The 18,635-nt window shown below is 36.3% G+C and overlaps 1 pseudogene; it reads right to left on the minus strand.

Moving 5' to 3' along the window:
- Positions 1-916: 916 nt before the first annotated feature.
- Positions 917-11,173, minus strand: LOC105527416 (annotated as a pseudogene).
- Positions 11,174-18,635: the final 7,462 nt, after the last annotated feature.

The raw sequence follows: 18,635 nt of genomic DNA on the forward strand, positions 1-18,635 counted from the left end.
ATTTTTTGTGTGGACACTCTATGTATACACTGTGGATATGTATGTACATATGTTAGCAGCAACTTTATAATTTGCACCTCCCTATTGATTCCAAAATCAAACCAAAATAAAATTTTCTTTGACTATTTTAAGAGAATGGATACTTGCTTACCAATCAAAACTGTACAGAAGTGTAAAAATAATATCTGATCAGATATTATTATCTACATATATATCTGTATATATAATATCTACGGATATTATACTGTAGATTAAATTATTGCACAAAATATGCAAATTTTCAAATTGTTTGATATTTCTAGAGCAATATATTACAGATAACAGTTCTACAGCTTAAAACTCTACAATCTAGAAATTAAAAATACAGAATTATGTAACTGTTTAAAAATTCACTTTATTGAATCATAAATTTTGTTGAAAAAATTTTACAAAGTTCGAAATGAAGCACAGCAGATCTTTACAATACTAAAAAAATTAGTTCAGGAACTTTCTTTTTAAACATTCCCACAGCCTTTCGCCTAAAATCTTATGAGCAGTATGGCGGGAAGGAGTGGTGTCAAAGCAGAGTCGGTTTCATTGTAAGGAGCCACACCAGCACACATCTTGCAGTGCTCAATTTCTCCTCACTCCTATCAAGCAATCCTGAACGAGGTGGTTGTTCATTACTGTGATTTCTTCTGTCCTTGATTTTGAATCCTTAAGGTATCGGTAAATAAAAACCTGCAGATGCCTTGTCAGTGAGGATTCAAGGTAGGTTATTAAAGTGTGAAATCTTACTCCACTGGAACGATTTGGTTTAATTTTGTGCATGTGTGTTATAGTCCCACTAAGTAGTTGTTAGTTAAAAGTTAAGGACTTCTCAGACTCCATGAATATTGAAGGACTACAGTAAAAATCCAGAATGGGTCAGAGATTTCTACATTGTATATTGATCAAAGCTGCCCAGCTACTCTAGGACAACTCAGTAGCAAAACCAATACTCATTCTCTGTTTGTACCATGGCTGGCCATTGTGTTCTTAATGTTTTGGTGGTCTGGAAGATATCTACAACTCCTTCATACTGATTATTTTCAAAACAATGCTCAATGTTATGAAGATTTTACTCCTTCCTAGCTCACATTCCAATGAACTGAAATAGGTGCATCTTGACCACAGTACTCTTTTGTTTTCATGTACTTGGCCAATGAAGTCAATGAATCTTTTTCCAGACTTTGGCACTTTTTACTCCGGCCAGTCAGTAAACTGGAACTGTCTCACTGTTCAGGACCAGCTGTCCTTGGCATCTATTCCCTTGAGATAAACTATGGCATCTTGTACTCAGCCATAGGATCTACCACAAAGTACTGGTATCTTGTGGATTATTTCTTTCGACCAGTATTGGTGACAATTTTCTCTACCCAATTTCAGCTTGATGAAATTATGTTTCCAGAGCATCCACTAGAAGTCCTCAGTGATCTCTTTCAAGGGTCCCTAATGTAAGCTTTCTGTTGTTCTTTACTCATCAATAAAACTGGCATTGATGTAACCAGATCCTTCTACTCCATAGATAAGCTGCAAGTATGACCTTGTGGATTCATGTGGTGTAATATTAACAAGGTGATTTTTGAAATTATTGCATGGAAGATTGGCACTGATGAATCCTGAGATTTGAGCTTTTGAGCTGGTTAGATGCTTAAATTTGAGCACCATTCCTATGACATTTTGTCCCGTCTCTATTTGTGTCAGCTTCTAATATATGCATACAAGTTTCTAGCTGGCACTGTGGTATTTACACAAGTAACTGCTTCTAACAGTGCATCATGGACAAAGATAGATTGGTCTCCTACCTGAACTGTGTAATTCCTCTGGGGTCTCATTAAAGTTGCATAGGTATAATTATCTATAGTTTTTTCATGCTTGATTCTTTCTAACATGGCATCTATGACAATGAAACAACTAGTCCAGCCAATTCTTGCAGATTCTGCATGGTGGAAGCTAAAGGGGGAATAAATGTGTCACATGGTGAGAAAGGGAGCAACAGAGCCTTTGTCAATTTTTAAATCAAGTTGTTGTTGGGATTTTTTGGTTGTTTCTAGTTCTGTATATATTCATGATAGTAATCCTTTATAAGTTATATGATTTGAAAATATCTTCTCTCATCCTATGGTTTGTGTTTATCACACTTGGCTGACAGTGTCTTTTGATTCACAAATGTAGGAAGTCTCCCTATTTTGCCCAGGCTGGACTTGAACTGCACTCAAGCGATCCTCCTGTCTTAGCCTTCTGGGAAATTGGGACTACAGATGCATACCATCACATTCTAATTTTAAAAACTTTATGAATTCCTATTTGTCTATTTTTGCCTTTTTCTGTGCTTTTGGTGTCATATCCAAGAAAGCATTGCCAAATCAATGTCATGAAGCTTTTTCTTATGCTTCTTATAACAGTGTTAGAGTTTTAGTTTACCTTTAGGTTTTTGGTACATTTTGAATTAATTTTTGTATAAAGGGTCCAACTTAATTATTTTGCATGTGGATATCCAGTTTTCCCTGCACCATTTGTAGAATAGATATTCCTTTCCCCATCGAATGGTTTTGGTACCCTTGTCAAAAATCATTAGACCATGTATGTGAGGGTCTATTTCTGGGCACTCTATGCTATCCCACTGGTCACATGTCCTTGATGCTAGTACTTCATGGTTTGATTATTATAGCTATGTAACAAGTTTTCAAATCAGGGAGTGTGTGTCTTTTGGGTTTGTCCTTTTTCAAGATTACTTTGACCAATGTCCCTTGAAATTCGATATAAATGTTAGGGAAGATTTTTCTATTTCTGAAAAGTACATCACTGGGATTTTGATAGGTATTGCATTGAATTTGTAGCTCACTTTGGGTAGTATTAACATCTTAATAATATTAATCCTTCCAATTCATGAACATAGAATGTCTTTCCAATTATTTATGTCCTCTTTAATTTCTTTAAGCAATATTTTGTAGTTTTTGTTGTACAAGTTTTTAACCTTCTTGACTAATTCCTAAGTATTTTATTCTTTTTGATGCTATTGTAAATGCAATTTTTTAAGTTTCCTTTTCAGATTGTTCAGTTAGTCTATGAAAATGTAACTGATTTTTGTGTGCTAACTTTATATCCTCCTGCTTTGTTGAATTTGTTATATCTACATTTTTTGGTAGAATTTTTAAGGTTTTCAATATATATGATTGTGTCATCTGCAGGGATAAAGATCTTCCTTTTCCATTCATATGTGTTGTATTTCTTTCGCTTGATTCATTCATCTGGCTAGAAATTCTAATACTATACTCAAGAGAAGTGCCAAAATTAGCAACGCTTGCCTTGTTCTTGATATTAAAACTTTTAGTTTTTCATAATTGAGTATGATATTCACTGCAGGTTTTCATATATGGCTTTTATTATGTTGAGTGGTTTCCCTCTATTCTTAGTTTGTTGAGTGTTTTATCATGAAAGGGTGTTAAATTTTGTCAAATGCTTCTCTTTGCATCAATTGGGATGATAATGTGTGCTTTTTTTTAGTACTTTCTTTCTGTTAATGTGGTGCCTTGCATGGATTGGTTTTTGCATGTTGAATCATCTTTCCCTTCCAGAAATAAATCTCATTTAGTCATAATGCATAATGCTTTTAATATGTCATTAAACTTAATTTGCTAGTGTTTTGTTTCAGATTGCTGTATCAGTGTTTATCAGAAATTTTGGTCTGTAGATTTGTTTTCCTTGTGATTTTTTGTCTGACTTTAGTATCAAGGTGATACTGGCCTCATAGAAAAATTAGAAAATGTTCTCTTCTCTTCCATTTTTTGAATATTTGAGAAAGATTTGTGTTAATCCTTTGAGTCTTCTTTAAACGTTGGTAGAATCCACCATTGAAGCCATCAGGTCCAGGGATTTTCTTTGTTGGGATGTTTTTGAGTACTGATTTAATCTTCTTACCAATAGTTATAAATCTACTTAGGTTTTCTATTTCTTCAAAATTTAGTCTTGGCAGGCTTAATGTTTTTTATAATTTCTCCATTTCACCTAGATTAGCCAATTTGTTAGTGTTCAATTATGAATGTTTAATTTTAATTTCTCTGGAATCACTAGTAATGTCCCCATTCTAATTTCTGAATTTAGTGATTTGAGTCTTTTGTCTTTTTTTTTTTGATGACAATAAACTTTTATTAGACAAATCACCCTGACAAGACATCATTATGGTTTCCAGAGATATCAAGTTGAAAAACATAAGTATTTCACAGTCTTGGGAGAAAGGCAGACGTGTAAACCAATAAGACAGTACAATGCCATATGTGTGCCTGTGTAAAAGTGCATGTCTGCTATAGCATGCTGCTGAGTGGGCAATAGTTGACTTTTCAGGGAGAGTGCAGGGAAGGCTTTGCTGGGATGACATCCAAGCTGGATTTTGAACAATAAATAGCAATAGATAGCAAATATACCAAGTTATCTAGGCTCTGCACACTTTCTTATTTGAGTAAACAGAGGCCAGAAATCAAAGGTGATTTAACTCAATTCTAAGCTTTGCTGGTGTTTTGTGAAGGAAGCCTGAGCAAATACAATTTTACAACCCACTGCCACACCAAAAATTCCCTTTTCCCATTGCTCTATATTTGTTCTCTCTCACATCCAATGTCTGCACTGAAGCTTTTCTCTTCATGCCTCACTCCCACTTGCCTACTGAAAACTCCCCACCAGAATCTGGCCCTCATGGTCTTCATCTTGCTGTCCATGCTCCCTTTCCTTCTAAGTCTATCTCTTCTTCTGTCTGGCAGGTAAATCTTGTCCGTGTTTGATACAGATCACCAGGGTCCCTTCTCAGTTCTGCCTCTTATGGCTCTAACAAAGCCAATGAATAGGGAAGCCAGAAACAGTGTTTGCCTTAGAGAGTGGGGTGCAGGAAAGTTGGTGAATGCTCACTTGGGGTGAATGTTTGACCCTGTCAACACTGACAGTGAGTCTGGGCAGTGTGCTGGGCTGCTCTGTGAACGTGCACAAATCCCAGTGTCTAGGCTTCAGCTTGGTATAGACCAATCTGTCTTGTAGGGAAGCAGCAGCTGCCAGCGGACAATTCTGGGAGTGTCAAGGACCACTTATTGAGAAATCAAGCCCTCTGGAGTGACATTTTCTACTAAAATCATTTTACAGTTTCTCTTTCTACTTGTTTTTTTTTTTTTTATACTTTAAGTTCTAGGGTACATGTGCATAACGTGCAGGTTGTTACATATGTATGCTTGTTCCATGTTGGTGTGCTGCACCCATTAACTCGTCAGCACCCATCAATTCATCATTTCAGGTGTTGGAGAGGATGTGGAGAAATAGGAACACTTTTACACTGTTGGTGGGATTGTAAACTAGTTCAACCATTATGGAAAACAGTATGGCAATTCCTCAAGGATCTAGAACTAGATGTACCATATGACCCAGCCATCCCACTACTGGGTATATACCCAAAGGATTATAAATCATGCTGCTATAAAGACACATGCACACGTATGTTTATTGCAGCACTATTCACAATAGCAAAGACTTGGAATCAACCCAAATGTCCATCTGTGACAGACTGGATTAAGAAAATGTGGCACATATACACCATGGAATACTATGCAGCCATAAAAAAGGATGAGTTTGCATTCTTTGTAGGGATATGGATGCAGCTGGAAACCATCATTCTTAGCAAACTATCACAAGAACAGACAACCAAACACCACATGTTCTCACTCATAGGTGGGAACTGAACAGTGAGATCACTTGGACTCGGGAAGGGGAACATCACACACTGGGGCCTATCATGGGGAAGAAGGATGGGGGAGGGATTGCATTGGGAGTTATACCTGATATAAATGATGAACTGTGTTTTTTTATAGCTGTTCTATTCGAAGTTCTGTCAATTACTTTGATCATTTCAAATAATCAACTTTTGGTTTCCCTAATTTTCTCTATTGTTTTTCTATTCAGGGCTTCATTTTTCTCTGCTATAGTCTATTATTTCCTTTCTTCTGCTAGATTTGGCTTTAAATTTTTCTCTTTTTCTGGTTCTTTAAGTTGCTAAGTTAGGTAGTTGGTTTCATATCTTTGTTGATTTAAACATGTTTATACATTTTTCCCATTAGCACTGCTTTCATTGTGTCTCATAAGTGTTGGAATATTGTGTTTTTGTTTTAATTTATTTCGAATTATTTTCTAACTGTTGCTTGTTATTTTTTCCTCAATCCACTGGCTGATTTAGAGTTTGTTTTTTAAGTTCCACAAATGTGTTCATTTTCCCATTTTCTTTGTGTTATTGACTTCTAATTTCATCTCATTGTGTACAGAGAAGATACTTTGTACAATATCTATATTTTATGTCTACTAAGACTTAATTTGTGGCCTAACACGGTCTGCTGGAAAATGTCTCATCTGCAGTTAAGAAGCATATGCATGTAGTTGTTGCTGAGTGAAGTGTTCTGTGCATGTCTGTTAGATCTAGTTGATTTATTGTGTTAAGTCCTCTGATTTTTACATATCTTCTGTCTGGTTGTTCTATGGATAATTGAGGATGAGATATTGAAGGCTCAAACTATTACTGTATAACTTTTTAGTTCTTCAACTTTGTCAGGTTTTGCTTTATATATATTTATAGTCTGTTATTAGGTATGAAAATATTTATAACTTTTATATCTTTTTGCTATATTGAAACTTAAAAAAAAATAGTTATATTTGAAGTTCTGGGATACAGGCGCAGAACGTGCAGATTTGTTATATAGTATACATGTGGTTGGATGCACCCATCAACCAGTCATCTACATGAGGTATTTCTCTTAATGTTATCCCTCTCCTAACTCCCCACTCCCTGACAGGCCACAGTTTGTGATGTTCCCCTCTCTGTGTCCATGTGATCTCATTTTTCAACTCCCACTTATGGGTGAGAACATGTGGTGTTTGGTTTTCTGTTCTTGTGTTAGTTTGCTGAGAATGATGCTTTCCAGCTTCATCCATGTCCCTGCAAAGAACATGAACTCATCCTTTTTCATGATTGCATAGTATTCTATAGTGTATATGTGCCACATTTTCTTTATCTAGTCTAACATTGATGGGCATTTGGGTTGGTTCCAAGTCTTTGCTATTGTGAACAGTGCTGCAATAAACATATGTGTGCATGCGTCTTTATACTAGAATTTTTTATAATCCTTTGGGTATATATCCAGTAATGGGATTGCTGGGTCATAAAAATAATGACCAAAAGAGAGCACAGGTGGCTATACAAAATCAGACAAAATAAACTATAAATCAGAAAAGTTGGCATGAAGAAAAATATTATATATTAATAAAAATGTCTGGTCAGAAACACTAAGATCTTGGAGAGAAAGACAATGCACTTAGGTACATTTTTACCACAGTTTTTCAGCACAGGAGACTTGCAAATAAAAACGAAAAGAAAGAGATGCTGAAGAAAAAGTAGCAGCTTGAACATTTGCAAAGCCACTGGGCTAGGAGAAAAGAAAAAAATAAAAACCAACATTCTTGAAGCTACCAAGGAAGATAGCACTTAATGAGGACAAGATCCTGAAGAAAAAAGTTACATATGCATGAAGTGATATGTAAGAAATTAAACAAAAATCATATACTAACATAGCTAAATAGGAAAAAGTTTATAGAATAAGAATATGAAGAAAAAGTATTTTATACAGCTGTACAATGTATTTGTGTCCTACTTTAAGTGTTCTTCCAAAAGAGTCAGAGTTAAGAAAAATAAGTTTATAAAGTAAAAAAGTAATAAGGAGCTAAGGTTAATATATTATTGAAAAAAGAGTTTTCAGAATGAATGTAGAGTAGCCTAAGTGTACCGTGCTTCTAAAGTCCACAGGAGTCTACATAATGTCCCAGGTCTTCACATTCACTAGCCACTCACTCACTGACTCACTCAGCGCAGCTCCTAGTCCTGCAAGCTCTATTCGTAGTAAGTGATTTATACAGATGTACCACTTTTAACCTGTTTTAATATATTTTTACTTTTCTAGGTTTAGATACACAAATATTTATTATTGTGTTATAATATCCTATAGTATTTAGTACCGTAACATAATATACAGGTTCATAACCCTAAGAGCAGTAAATGACAATATCATATACCCTAGGTGTCTAGTATGCTATATCATCTAGATTTGTATAAGTACACTCTATAATGTTCCAATTACACCGAAATGGCCTAATGAAGCATTCCTCAGAATGCATCCCTGTACTTAAGTGACACAGGACTGTACATGATCAAATGTGTTATACTATATTTGTAATGCATTGAGTACCACAGACTCTTTAGCAATTCTACCAGATTAACTTATTTCTGTGCATATGTAAATAAAACTTTTCTTTCCATCTGTATGTACATGAGGGGTATACTGAATTGGCATGAGGAATAGTTAAATTACTACAACCCTTTGCAAGTAATTACAGAATGAATTGGATTTAAAAAATATTATGCAACTAAAATATATGATTGAGACTGAATTATAATAAATACAATAGAGACTGAATTGGGACTTTATAATACAAAATCAAAAAATAGTGATTGTATCATTTTTACTATTTATAAAGTTTTGTAAGTTTATATTTATAAAAATTCATACTAATAAAGTGTCAGTTCTGTGGTTTCATGTGTTTATTAGCAAAAAATCAAGTTGCTTCTATAAAAGTTGTAAAACTACTAAAGAAAAACTATAAGAACATTTATGGAAGAGTTTGTACCTGCAGTGCCTAAAGAGTGCTTGATGATGCTTATTTGATGATTAAATGGATAGGCTAACTTATGTGGCTGATAGCCATGTATATATAAGCCTATATTTGATGGTCTTAAATTTCTTGGGCAATAATACTTTTCATATCCATGTATGAAAATAATTGATTTTTAAAAATCCTACATATCTTCTTAGTTACAAAGCCAAAAGACCAAATGGCTTCCATAAATATGTATCAAATGTAATCTTTGTTTCAGCTACCATTGTGGCACAGGTGTGAACTTAACATCTGCATCAAATTAGGATGATCTTTTTAAGAGGTGAATTGGAATGCTGCCGAATTCCACTAGAGACTGTGTGAAATGTGGATAGGAATAGCTAAAAACACTACAACTACTGAATTAGCCAAATCTTTCGAAGTTGACAATGCTACATTCTGGAATGTAAAAATAAAAACAAGGATGCAACTGGAAAAATACATTTGAAGGTACAAAGCATGCATTTGGTTGAACACTTATGCCAAGGATAGAGGAAGTAAAATGCAGCTTCACAGAACTGAAAATATTTTCTGGAAAGTAATGCTGACAGGTGATATGCTTTTGGAAAATGACTTTTTATTAGCCACACAAAAACATGCAAAGGTTGTTTTCACCCAGCATGTTCTGGGTCTACAAGACATTCTGCAAATGTACTGAGGTCTGCTACCAAAAAATGAAGAAAAACAAAAATAAATATTTCAATATTTCTAATATTTCTCCTGGTAAAAGCCCTGAAGTGATGTAAAGTGTCTGCATTATAATGAAAATGAACTTGAGCAAACTCTGCATTTGCATGTGGATTTTTCTCATGGATCACGATCCTTGAGTAAGTGGGAAAGAAAAGGAGCATTATTTGTTATAATACTTTAACAACTATTTCAATACTTCTTGTTAGACAATTTTTAGTAAGACTACACATAACATTTTAGGAGATATGTGGAAAAATAGATGTTGACCAGTATTACTGTGGTATATAGGTGGAATGCAATTGCTCTTTGATACAAAGCTCCACAAACAAGTTTTTTTTTTTTTTTTAAATTATAGGTTTTCCCAGTTAACCTGTAACTGTATTTTTTTTCCTAGATAGATAAAGTGATGAAAAAGAAGGATGAATAGTCTGCCCAAGACTCATAATGTTGGTATTTCTTTCTTATAGTTAATTCGCAGAGGTGGTTATCACTGGTAAATCTTTGTGGAAAATTCTCCATTCTTTTTTCTTTCGAAGTAAAAAGGGACTGTTTCATGCTTTATCCAAATTTACAACCAAATTGGTAAGGAAAATATGAGTCAAAGTATTTTCTAAGTCATAAATATTTTTGAATGTTTTTGCTACTAAAGTTTCACCATAACAAATCTCAAAGAAATAACAATATACTAATAGGGCTTTTATGCTCTTCAAGGAAGTTCTGATGGGAGCATTTAACTCTGGCCCCAACCTGGAGACTACCTGCTTACTTATTGTCCCTGAGGTTATAGTCATACCCTGAGGTCAGTGGCTTCAATCCTTCTGTAGTTGCTGGTCACCTGTGGGACAGAACTGAGTCCACCTCACATTCTGTGTTGGGCACAGCTGAAATTTAGTGAGTTCAGTTGGGCACAAAGCTGGGTAATGTTCAAATAGAATAAAGTAAAGCATAAAGCTCTATCTTTTTCTTAACCACCCTCTGTACCTACCCATTAGTAATAAATTTGACTGGGTGGTTAGAGTTTGGGATGTAGAAGCAACTCTAATGTTTAAGAGATGAGTCTGATAGTTTACTCTTTCTAAAAATAATTTTTGAATTTTGAAATTTTTAATTTCTAAATAACACTCTCTAAAAATTCTAGATCAAAAATTGCTATTTCATCAGGAGCATTAACTAAATAAACATTGCTAATAATAGCATTGAAAAGTATTACACACCTATTGGCTCAAGATGATGGCTTTTGGTAGAAGAAATAGCAGACCATAATTCAGACTTCATTCATTTTGCTCTCAGCAGTGCCCATCAGGAGGAAAGGGTTTGCCGATCTAAATTTGAGCAGGTCGGTGAAGTATGCATATGTCTCTACAAACTTACTGCATAGTTTCATTTAACGAATCTTCAGGTTCAATTTCACCCTCGATACTTGCCTTATAGAGACAGATATCACAATTATTAGGTGAATTTATGCTTTTAGGGTTTGCAACATACATATATAGTCACAAGTTTACAAATTCTGTTTTTAAAGCCATCTGATGTTGTGAGACTTACTATCATGAGAACAGCACAAGACAGACCTGCCCCCATGATTCAATTACCTCCCACTGCGTCTCTCCCATGACATGTGGGAACTCAAGATGAGATTCCGGTGGGGACAGAGCCAAACCGTATCAACAGCTTAATTGACAAGTGCAATCATCCCACGCACCTGACCCCACTTGCCTGTACCTTTCATCGGAGGTCCAATAAAAATGCCTGAAGCTCAGTGTCCATTTAGGGTTCCACTTTCTCACCAGGATGTCTGTACAAGAGATGCACAGTCTTATGAGAGAGTAAAGTATATACCTTTTTAAAGAGTTTGTTTACTATATATTCTACTAAGTGCATTTATTATCTTGCTTTCTCGCCTACCAAAACACGAAAAAATAATCATTTAAAATAAATTTTTATAGATGATACTGTCTTCAAATTCTTCAACAAATGTTTTCCTGCATAATTTTTTAAAGGTTTATTAAGTGATAATGACTTACTGATAGATTATTGTATAGAAGCTTTACTGGAAGGGATTCAGGAAAACTGAAGAACTGAAGAAATCACAGAGAAGTTCGGCTTCTGATTCACCTTTGTGGGTGATACGGTTAGGCTCTCACCTTGAATTGTAATCCCCATGTATCAAGGAAGGAACCTGATGGGAAGTGATTGGATCCTGGGGGTGGTTCCCCTATGCTGTTTTCTTGATAGTCAGTTCTCAGGAGAGCTGATGGTTTTAAAAGTGGCTCTTCCTTCTTCACTCTCTCTTTCCCGCCACTATTTAAGACGCACCTTGCTTCCCCTTAGCCTTCTACCATGATTGGAAGTTTGCTGAAGCCTCCCCAGCCATGTGGAACTGTGAGTCAATTAAACCTCTTGATGTGGTTTGGCTGTGTCCCCACTGAAATCTCGTCTTGAATTCCCACGTGTTGTGGGAGGGACCCGGTGGGAGGTAATTGAATCATGGGGGCGGGTCTTTCCCGTGCTGTTCTCGTGATAGTGAGTAAGTCTCACAACATCTGATGGCTTTATAAACAGGAGTTTGCCTGCAAAAGCTCTCTTTTTTTTCCGGCCGCTATCCATGTAAGGTGTGACTCGCCCCTCTTTGCCTTCTGCCATGACTGTGAAGCTTGCTAAGCCACCTGGAACTGTGAGTTCTCCATTAAACCTCTTTCCTTTGTAAATTGCCTAGTCTGGGCTATGTCTTTATCAGCAGCGTGAAAACAGACTAATAGACCTCTTTTCTTTATAAATTACCCAGTCTCAGGTAGTATCTTTGTAGCAGTGTGAAAACAGACTAATACAGTGGGCATGTTCTGCTCCATACAATCTGACACTTGATTATAAACTACCATTCATATTGTCTAATTGTTGGCTGTACGTTTGTTCTTTTATCTCAAAAGAACCTGTTTTCTAATTAGTTAGTGCTTTATAGAGTGTTACTTTAGCCTTAGCTTGACGCAAAAGAAAAATTTGGCCAGAAATCGGCTGTATATCTATCGAATCTCTCTTCCCTCCCTTTCTGCCTTTCTCTCTCTGGCGAATCTATTACCTGTGATAATGGCATTTGAAAGCAAAGCAAAATGCAAAATAAGCAAAAATAAAAGTTATCTGGTGTTAGAAGACAGAGAATCTTTTGAAAATTCAATTAAAAATTAAGTTACCAGGCTTCTTCCTTAGAAATTCTGATTTGGTAAGTCTGAGGTGGTATCCAGGAATTTCCACTTAATAAGCTTCCTTGTAATTCCATTGCAGGTGATTCTTCTACCTATGTTGAAAACACTGGTTTAGGGAATCTATATTAAGGATGATTCTGGTTGGCAGAATTTACCTATTTTCTAGCTATTCTACTGATATTTCCAGAACTGGTGGTCTATGATAAAGTATTTGAAACTTAAGTATTCGATTCTGGCTATTCAAAACCCAAATTTTTCCCAGAAGGGCATTATTATCCTACTATGAACCCAACAGCCATTCCTGATTTCCTTTTTATTGACTTTTGCTTGACCTACTCAGAAATAACTATTATTTGGGTCCAGCGAGGCCCCAGGCTGTTACATATTTAGCACTTCTTTCTCCAACTCTAAGCCATCCAGCTTGGTTTAGCTATATAAAAAGCCCTTTCACAGTGGTGTGTCTGCCTGGTTGTTTATTTAGTGCATATCAGTTCACTGTTGCTTGCTGAATTGTTTCTTTTCGCCAGGCAGAGATGTTAAGTTCCCTGCTCCTATTGCTACACATTATCTGCAGCTTTCAGCCAAAATTATTAAGCAGGTTTTGTTTAGTGAAGCTTCATTTATCTAAAACAATTTTCTTTACCTGTAATCATTTGACTTTTTCATGATTTTCCTGCCTGATTTGCTTGAGATTTTTAATGGTAATTCACCAAATAGTATATGGAAAGGTGGTTTATAAAATCATGTAGGTTTTTGAACAGCTCAAAGGATTTTACTGTTCCTCCCACCCCAATATGTACCTCTTTTCATTGTAATTTGCTTGTATGTGTGTGTGTGTGTGTGTGTTCATCCCTTCTCAGTTCTTGAAAAATAAGTTGTGCCATATAATTAGTGGCCATTTAAGTCAGAGGTAATTTTTGGTTTACAGTAGCCATATGTGCTGACAGCACAGTTATTTCAAATACATTATTCAATTTTCTTTATGAATGTATTCATAGTTAACATGAGTGAGTCCTGAATTATGGGTGAGGGTTTATTTTCACCATTGCTCAATTTCAACAATTTGTGTTAATTCTACCTTCCAAACATCTCATGTATTCATTCTCTCCTTTCCATCCCAATTGTCACTGCCTTGTAAGCTGTCATTGTATTCTGCGGTGGACCATTAGGGGCCTGAACCTGCACTTCTGTTTGCCTTCTGGATTACTCTGTTTAAATTCTTTCACTACACTTGAGTGATCCTGGACAATCTACTTTCTCATCTCTCTATGTCAGTGGTCCCCAACCTTTCTGGCACCAGTGACTGGATTTGTAGAAGACAATTTTTCCACAGACTGGGGTGGGGGGAAAATTGTTTCAGGATGATTCAAGTGCATTACATTTATTGAGCACTTTATTTCTATTACATTGTAATATATAGTGAAATAATTATGCAATTTGCCATGATGTAGAATCAGTGGGAGCCTTGAGATTGATTTCCTGCAATCAGATGGTCACATCCAGGGGTGATGGGAGACAGTGACAGATGATCAGGCACTACATTCTCATAAGGAACTAGCAACCGAGCTCCCTCACGTGCAACCGAGCTCCCTCACGTGCAACCGAGCTCCCTCATGTGCAACCAAGCCTCTCACATGCAACCTAGGTCCCTCACATGCGCAGTTCAAATAGCTTTTGTATTTGCTCTTATTAGAATCCAATGCTGCTGCTAATCTGATGGGAGGTAGAGCTCAGGAGGTAATGCCAGCAATGGGGAGTGGCTGTAAATATAGATGAAGCTTTGTCCGCTTGCTAGCCACTCACCTCCTGATGTGCAGCCCAGTTCCCAACAGACTGATATCTGTCTGTGGTCCAGGGATTGGGACCCCTACTGTATGTGTTTGCCTGTGGCGTTCCCTGGCTTGAAGTTCACACTGGCAATTCCTAAGCATTATTTAAGAAAGTTAGTGTAAAACTCTTCTCAGTAGCTTCAAAACTCCTCTCTGTGTCAAGTGGGCCACTTGAGTCCTTGTTCTCATCTATCTCCTGTGTCCTTTTTTGTTGCAGAAGTTGTGACATGTCATGGAAAATATTGTTTCCTTCATCTGTTTCTTTGGAAAGTTGAAGTCATTTTGCTCATTAAAAATCTTTTGCCTAGCCAAGTGTCTTGCAGGAAATAGATGTTGATTTAAGAAATAAGTATTTACATGTGATAAAGGAGAAAGAATATAGCAAATTGACATTTGTATTCATTGGCCTCCATTATTTTTTATGTAAGCCCTATTTCACTTGCCAATTTTTTGAGTCTACAGGGAAGTTATTTCCGTGCCTATTATAAAGATTTTATGTTTTTATGTCTTTGTTGAAGAGTTGAGCTCCAAATATTTTTTAAGAGACCGAGATGGACAGGTGCAGTGGCTCACACCTGTAATCCCAGCACTTTGGGAGGCCAAGGTGGGCGGATCATGAGGTCAGGAGATGGAGACCATCCTGGCCAACGTGGTGAAACCCCGTCTCTATTAAAATAGAAAAAAATTAGCTGAGCTTGGTGGCACATGCCTGTAGTCCCAGCTACTTGGAAGACTGAGGCAGGGGAATTGCTTGAACCCAGGAGGCGGAGGATACAGTGACCCAAGATCGTGCCTCTGCACTCCAGACTGGCGACAGAATAAGACTGGGTCTCAAAAAAAAAAAAAAAAAAAATGAGAGAGAGAGAGACAGGGACTCACTCCATCATCCAGTCTGGAGTGCAGTGGTGTGATCATAGTTCACTTTAACCTCAAATTTCTGGGCTCAAGCAATCCTCCCACCTCAGCCTCTCAAATACCTAAGACTACAGGTGTGAACTACCATACCTGCACACCTGGCTAATATCCTCTGTTGTCATTGCTTCAGGTGGCAGTTTACATGTAATCTAAGAAATGAAACTTGACCTCAACTCACTACAAACCTCACCTACATGACACTTATACCCATGGGAGAACATCACGTATATGTTTATCTCTGTTCCCATATGAAAATGACAGTTTTGAGCCTCTTTAACCTAGTTTTTATCCTAGTAATTCCCAGAATATCAGAACATTGTTTAATTTTTATATTCCTACTACAAGATGACACATTGTTCTGTCTAGACCTTTCCCTGCCTGTTCCCTCCAAAGCTATTCTCCGTGTTGCCTAACTCATGGATTTAATTCAGATCTCAGCTGAAACTTCAAGAAAGATTTTCATGACTGTCTAAAGCAAAGCCCAGTGATTGTCACTTACCTGCCTGAGCCCTGCTTTCACTCCTATGAGAGCATTTATTACTTTGCAATATGACAACATATTCACATCTCTGTATTTAAATGTTAAACTATAAAATTGAAAACAGAGATTATCTCCTTCACTGTTAAACCCATGTACTTAAAGAAGTGTCTGTGTAATAAATAATTATTACATAAATAAAACATTTTTGTGTTAGAACTGATATTACCGTTGATCCTTGAACAACATGAGTTTGAATGATGTACACTTTTACCTTGATATTTTGCAATAAATATGTTGAAAAGTTGTTTGGAAATTTGTGAAAACTTGAAAAAACTAACAGATGAATCCTGTAGCCAAAAAAAATAAGGAAAACTTAGTTGTGCTGTCAATTCATAAAATATATGTAGATACTACTTTATTTTAGCATTTGCTATCATAAAAATACAGAAGTCTATTACAAAAATTTAAAATTTATCAAAACTTACACATGCAAACACCTACAGACATGGTGCTATTTGCAGTTGAGAGAAATGTAAAGACATATAAAGATGCAGTATTAAATAATGACTGCATGTAATTAACTGCAGTACATACCATACTCCTGTAATAATGTCATAGCTATCTCCTGGTGCTATTGTGGGGATCTCAAGTGTTGCAAGGATCTGCTAACCTGCCATGTAACAGTAAGTATCTCCTTTTGTGCAGTTCTTCTCTCCAGTTAATTGTGTATCTCAGTAAAATTGATCTCTCCAAGTTCTTGTATATTTTTCATTGTGTTTCGTGTAATACCTTAAACATTAAATAACACCATGGGACCCACATAACGTGTCACTAGTGTTTCTGGGAGTGCTCCCAAGAAGCAGAGAGAAGTCATGACATTACAATAAAAAGTAGAATTACTTGATATGTATCATAGATTAAAGTTTGCAGCTGCAGTGGCCACCATTTCAGACAGATTATTTATCTTGTAAACAGATGACATAAACTTACAGCATCAATGAATACTGTACATTTATTTTTCTTTCTTATGATTTTCTATCATGTTCCTTACAATTCAGTTCCTTCCTATTAAGTTCTGTAGATTTATTTTTCTTCCTTATGATTTTCTATCATGTTCTTTATCTTTATTGTAGGAATACAGTATATAATACATATAGAAAATGTGTTCATCGACTGTTTATGTTATTGGTAAAAGGTTTCCAGTCCACAGTAGACTAATAGTAATTACTTTTGGGGGGAGTTACAAGTTACATGAGGATTTTTTATGGCACAGGCTGGAAACCCCAAGCCCTTCATTGTTCAAGGGTTGGTTGTGAACGTTTTGAACATGAAAAGTACACTCTTTGAAACGACCATATAGAAAGATCCAAGCCAGAACCTGCAAGACAAAGGTTGGAATTGCCATTTTATGATTCAATATAGGCTTTCTGACGGTTAAGAAAATTTAATCTATGTTATCTTCTTACATGACTTACGACAAATGAAAAGTAGCATATGTTGTTTTTATGCTAGGAAGCTTTAAAAGTGTTATTGTTTGGCTCCGTTTGAGAGCTTTTGAGTTGCCCTTTTAAAAGTAGCTGACTTAGAAAGTGCTCAGGTAATGTCAGTGTCAGTTTTCTGATGAGCTACCAAGCACTGGTGTGCTCCTGAGTGAGGGCACAACCATGTTTGAGTGAGAATCTCAGCTGAGTGGACAGGTGGTCATTTGGCTGGATAACAGTAGGGCTGTCACTATAGAAGAATTCACAAGTAAGGTGATGACAGAAGTAGAAATGAATCCTTTATGGGCGTGAGGTAGGTGAATTCAATCATAGTTAATTAAGGATGACAGAAAAGACATAAACTGAATTACAGTCTAATGAAGCACTTGGCCTTATTTGCTGTGTGACAGACATTCTGGCTATTGGCTCTCTTTGAGGACATTTGTATTTTGTCTTTTAGACACACATGGTCATGTGCAGAATAACAGAGTCTGAGTGTAGACTAATCCCATGACAACCTTGGATATTGTGACTGTTGTCCCCTATGCCCCAAGAGCCCTGATCCCCACTTGGACATGGAAGAACCAGTATAGGTACCTGGAGAATTTTGCTTAATGACTTGCCAGTTGCTCAGTGATCTGATGGTTTGTGTCTGAAATTATGGAGGCATACTGCTCTTCTTCTTGAATCAATGAATATGCATCTATTTGACTAATTAGTACTCCAAGAAATCTAAGCTCTCAGGTTTCAGTATATGCCTTTTATTTTTTCTAATAACCTTCTCACTTGAATTATTTTCATAAATGATATTTAGAAGATACACTTACGAAAATGACAGTGCACTCCATGCCAAGTCTTATTGTGACCATCATTCCTGATGTTTAATAAACCCACATTTATATATAGCCCATCCATCTCTTCCCCTTTCCAGGACATAGTGCTGTTTTCATTTTACCCAGGCACCTTTCCTTTTAATGTTCACTGCATTGTCGAACATACCTTATCTGAAGTAAATGATGTTACTGGCTGTCCTGGGGGAACACAGTAAATATCAGTAGGTAAATAGAAGCTCTGGTAACTTCTGCAATGTCAACTTTATCTCTGTCACCATTATGGTGATGGAAAGCATGTGAAATCTGCTGGTCTATTTCATCTCCCTGACTGCATCTCTTGCAGTTGGGGGAATGGGACTGATGTGCAGCTACACAAGAGTTTTAATTAATGTGAAATACCACAGCAGCAAGTAAAGATAAAGTTTCAATACTCAAATGTATTTAGAGGCCCA

This window comes from Colobus angolensis, unplaced genomic scaffold, assembly GCF_000951035.1.
Source record: "Colobus angolensis palliatus isolate OR3802 unplaced genomic scaffold, Cang.pa_1.0 Scaffold62, whole genome shotgun sequence".
Taxonomy (NCBI): Eukaryota; Metazoa; Chordata; class Mammalia; order Primates; family Cercopithecidae; genus Colobus; species Colobus angolensis.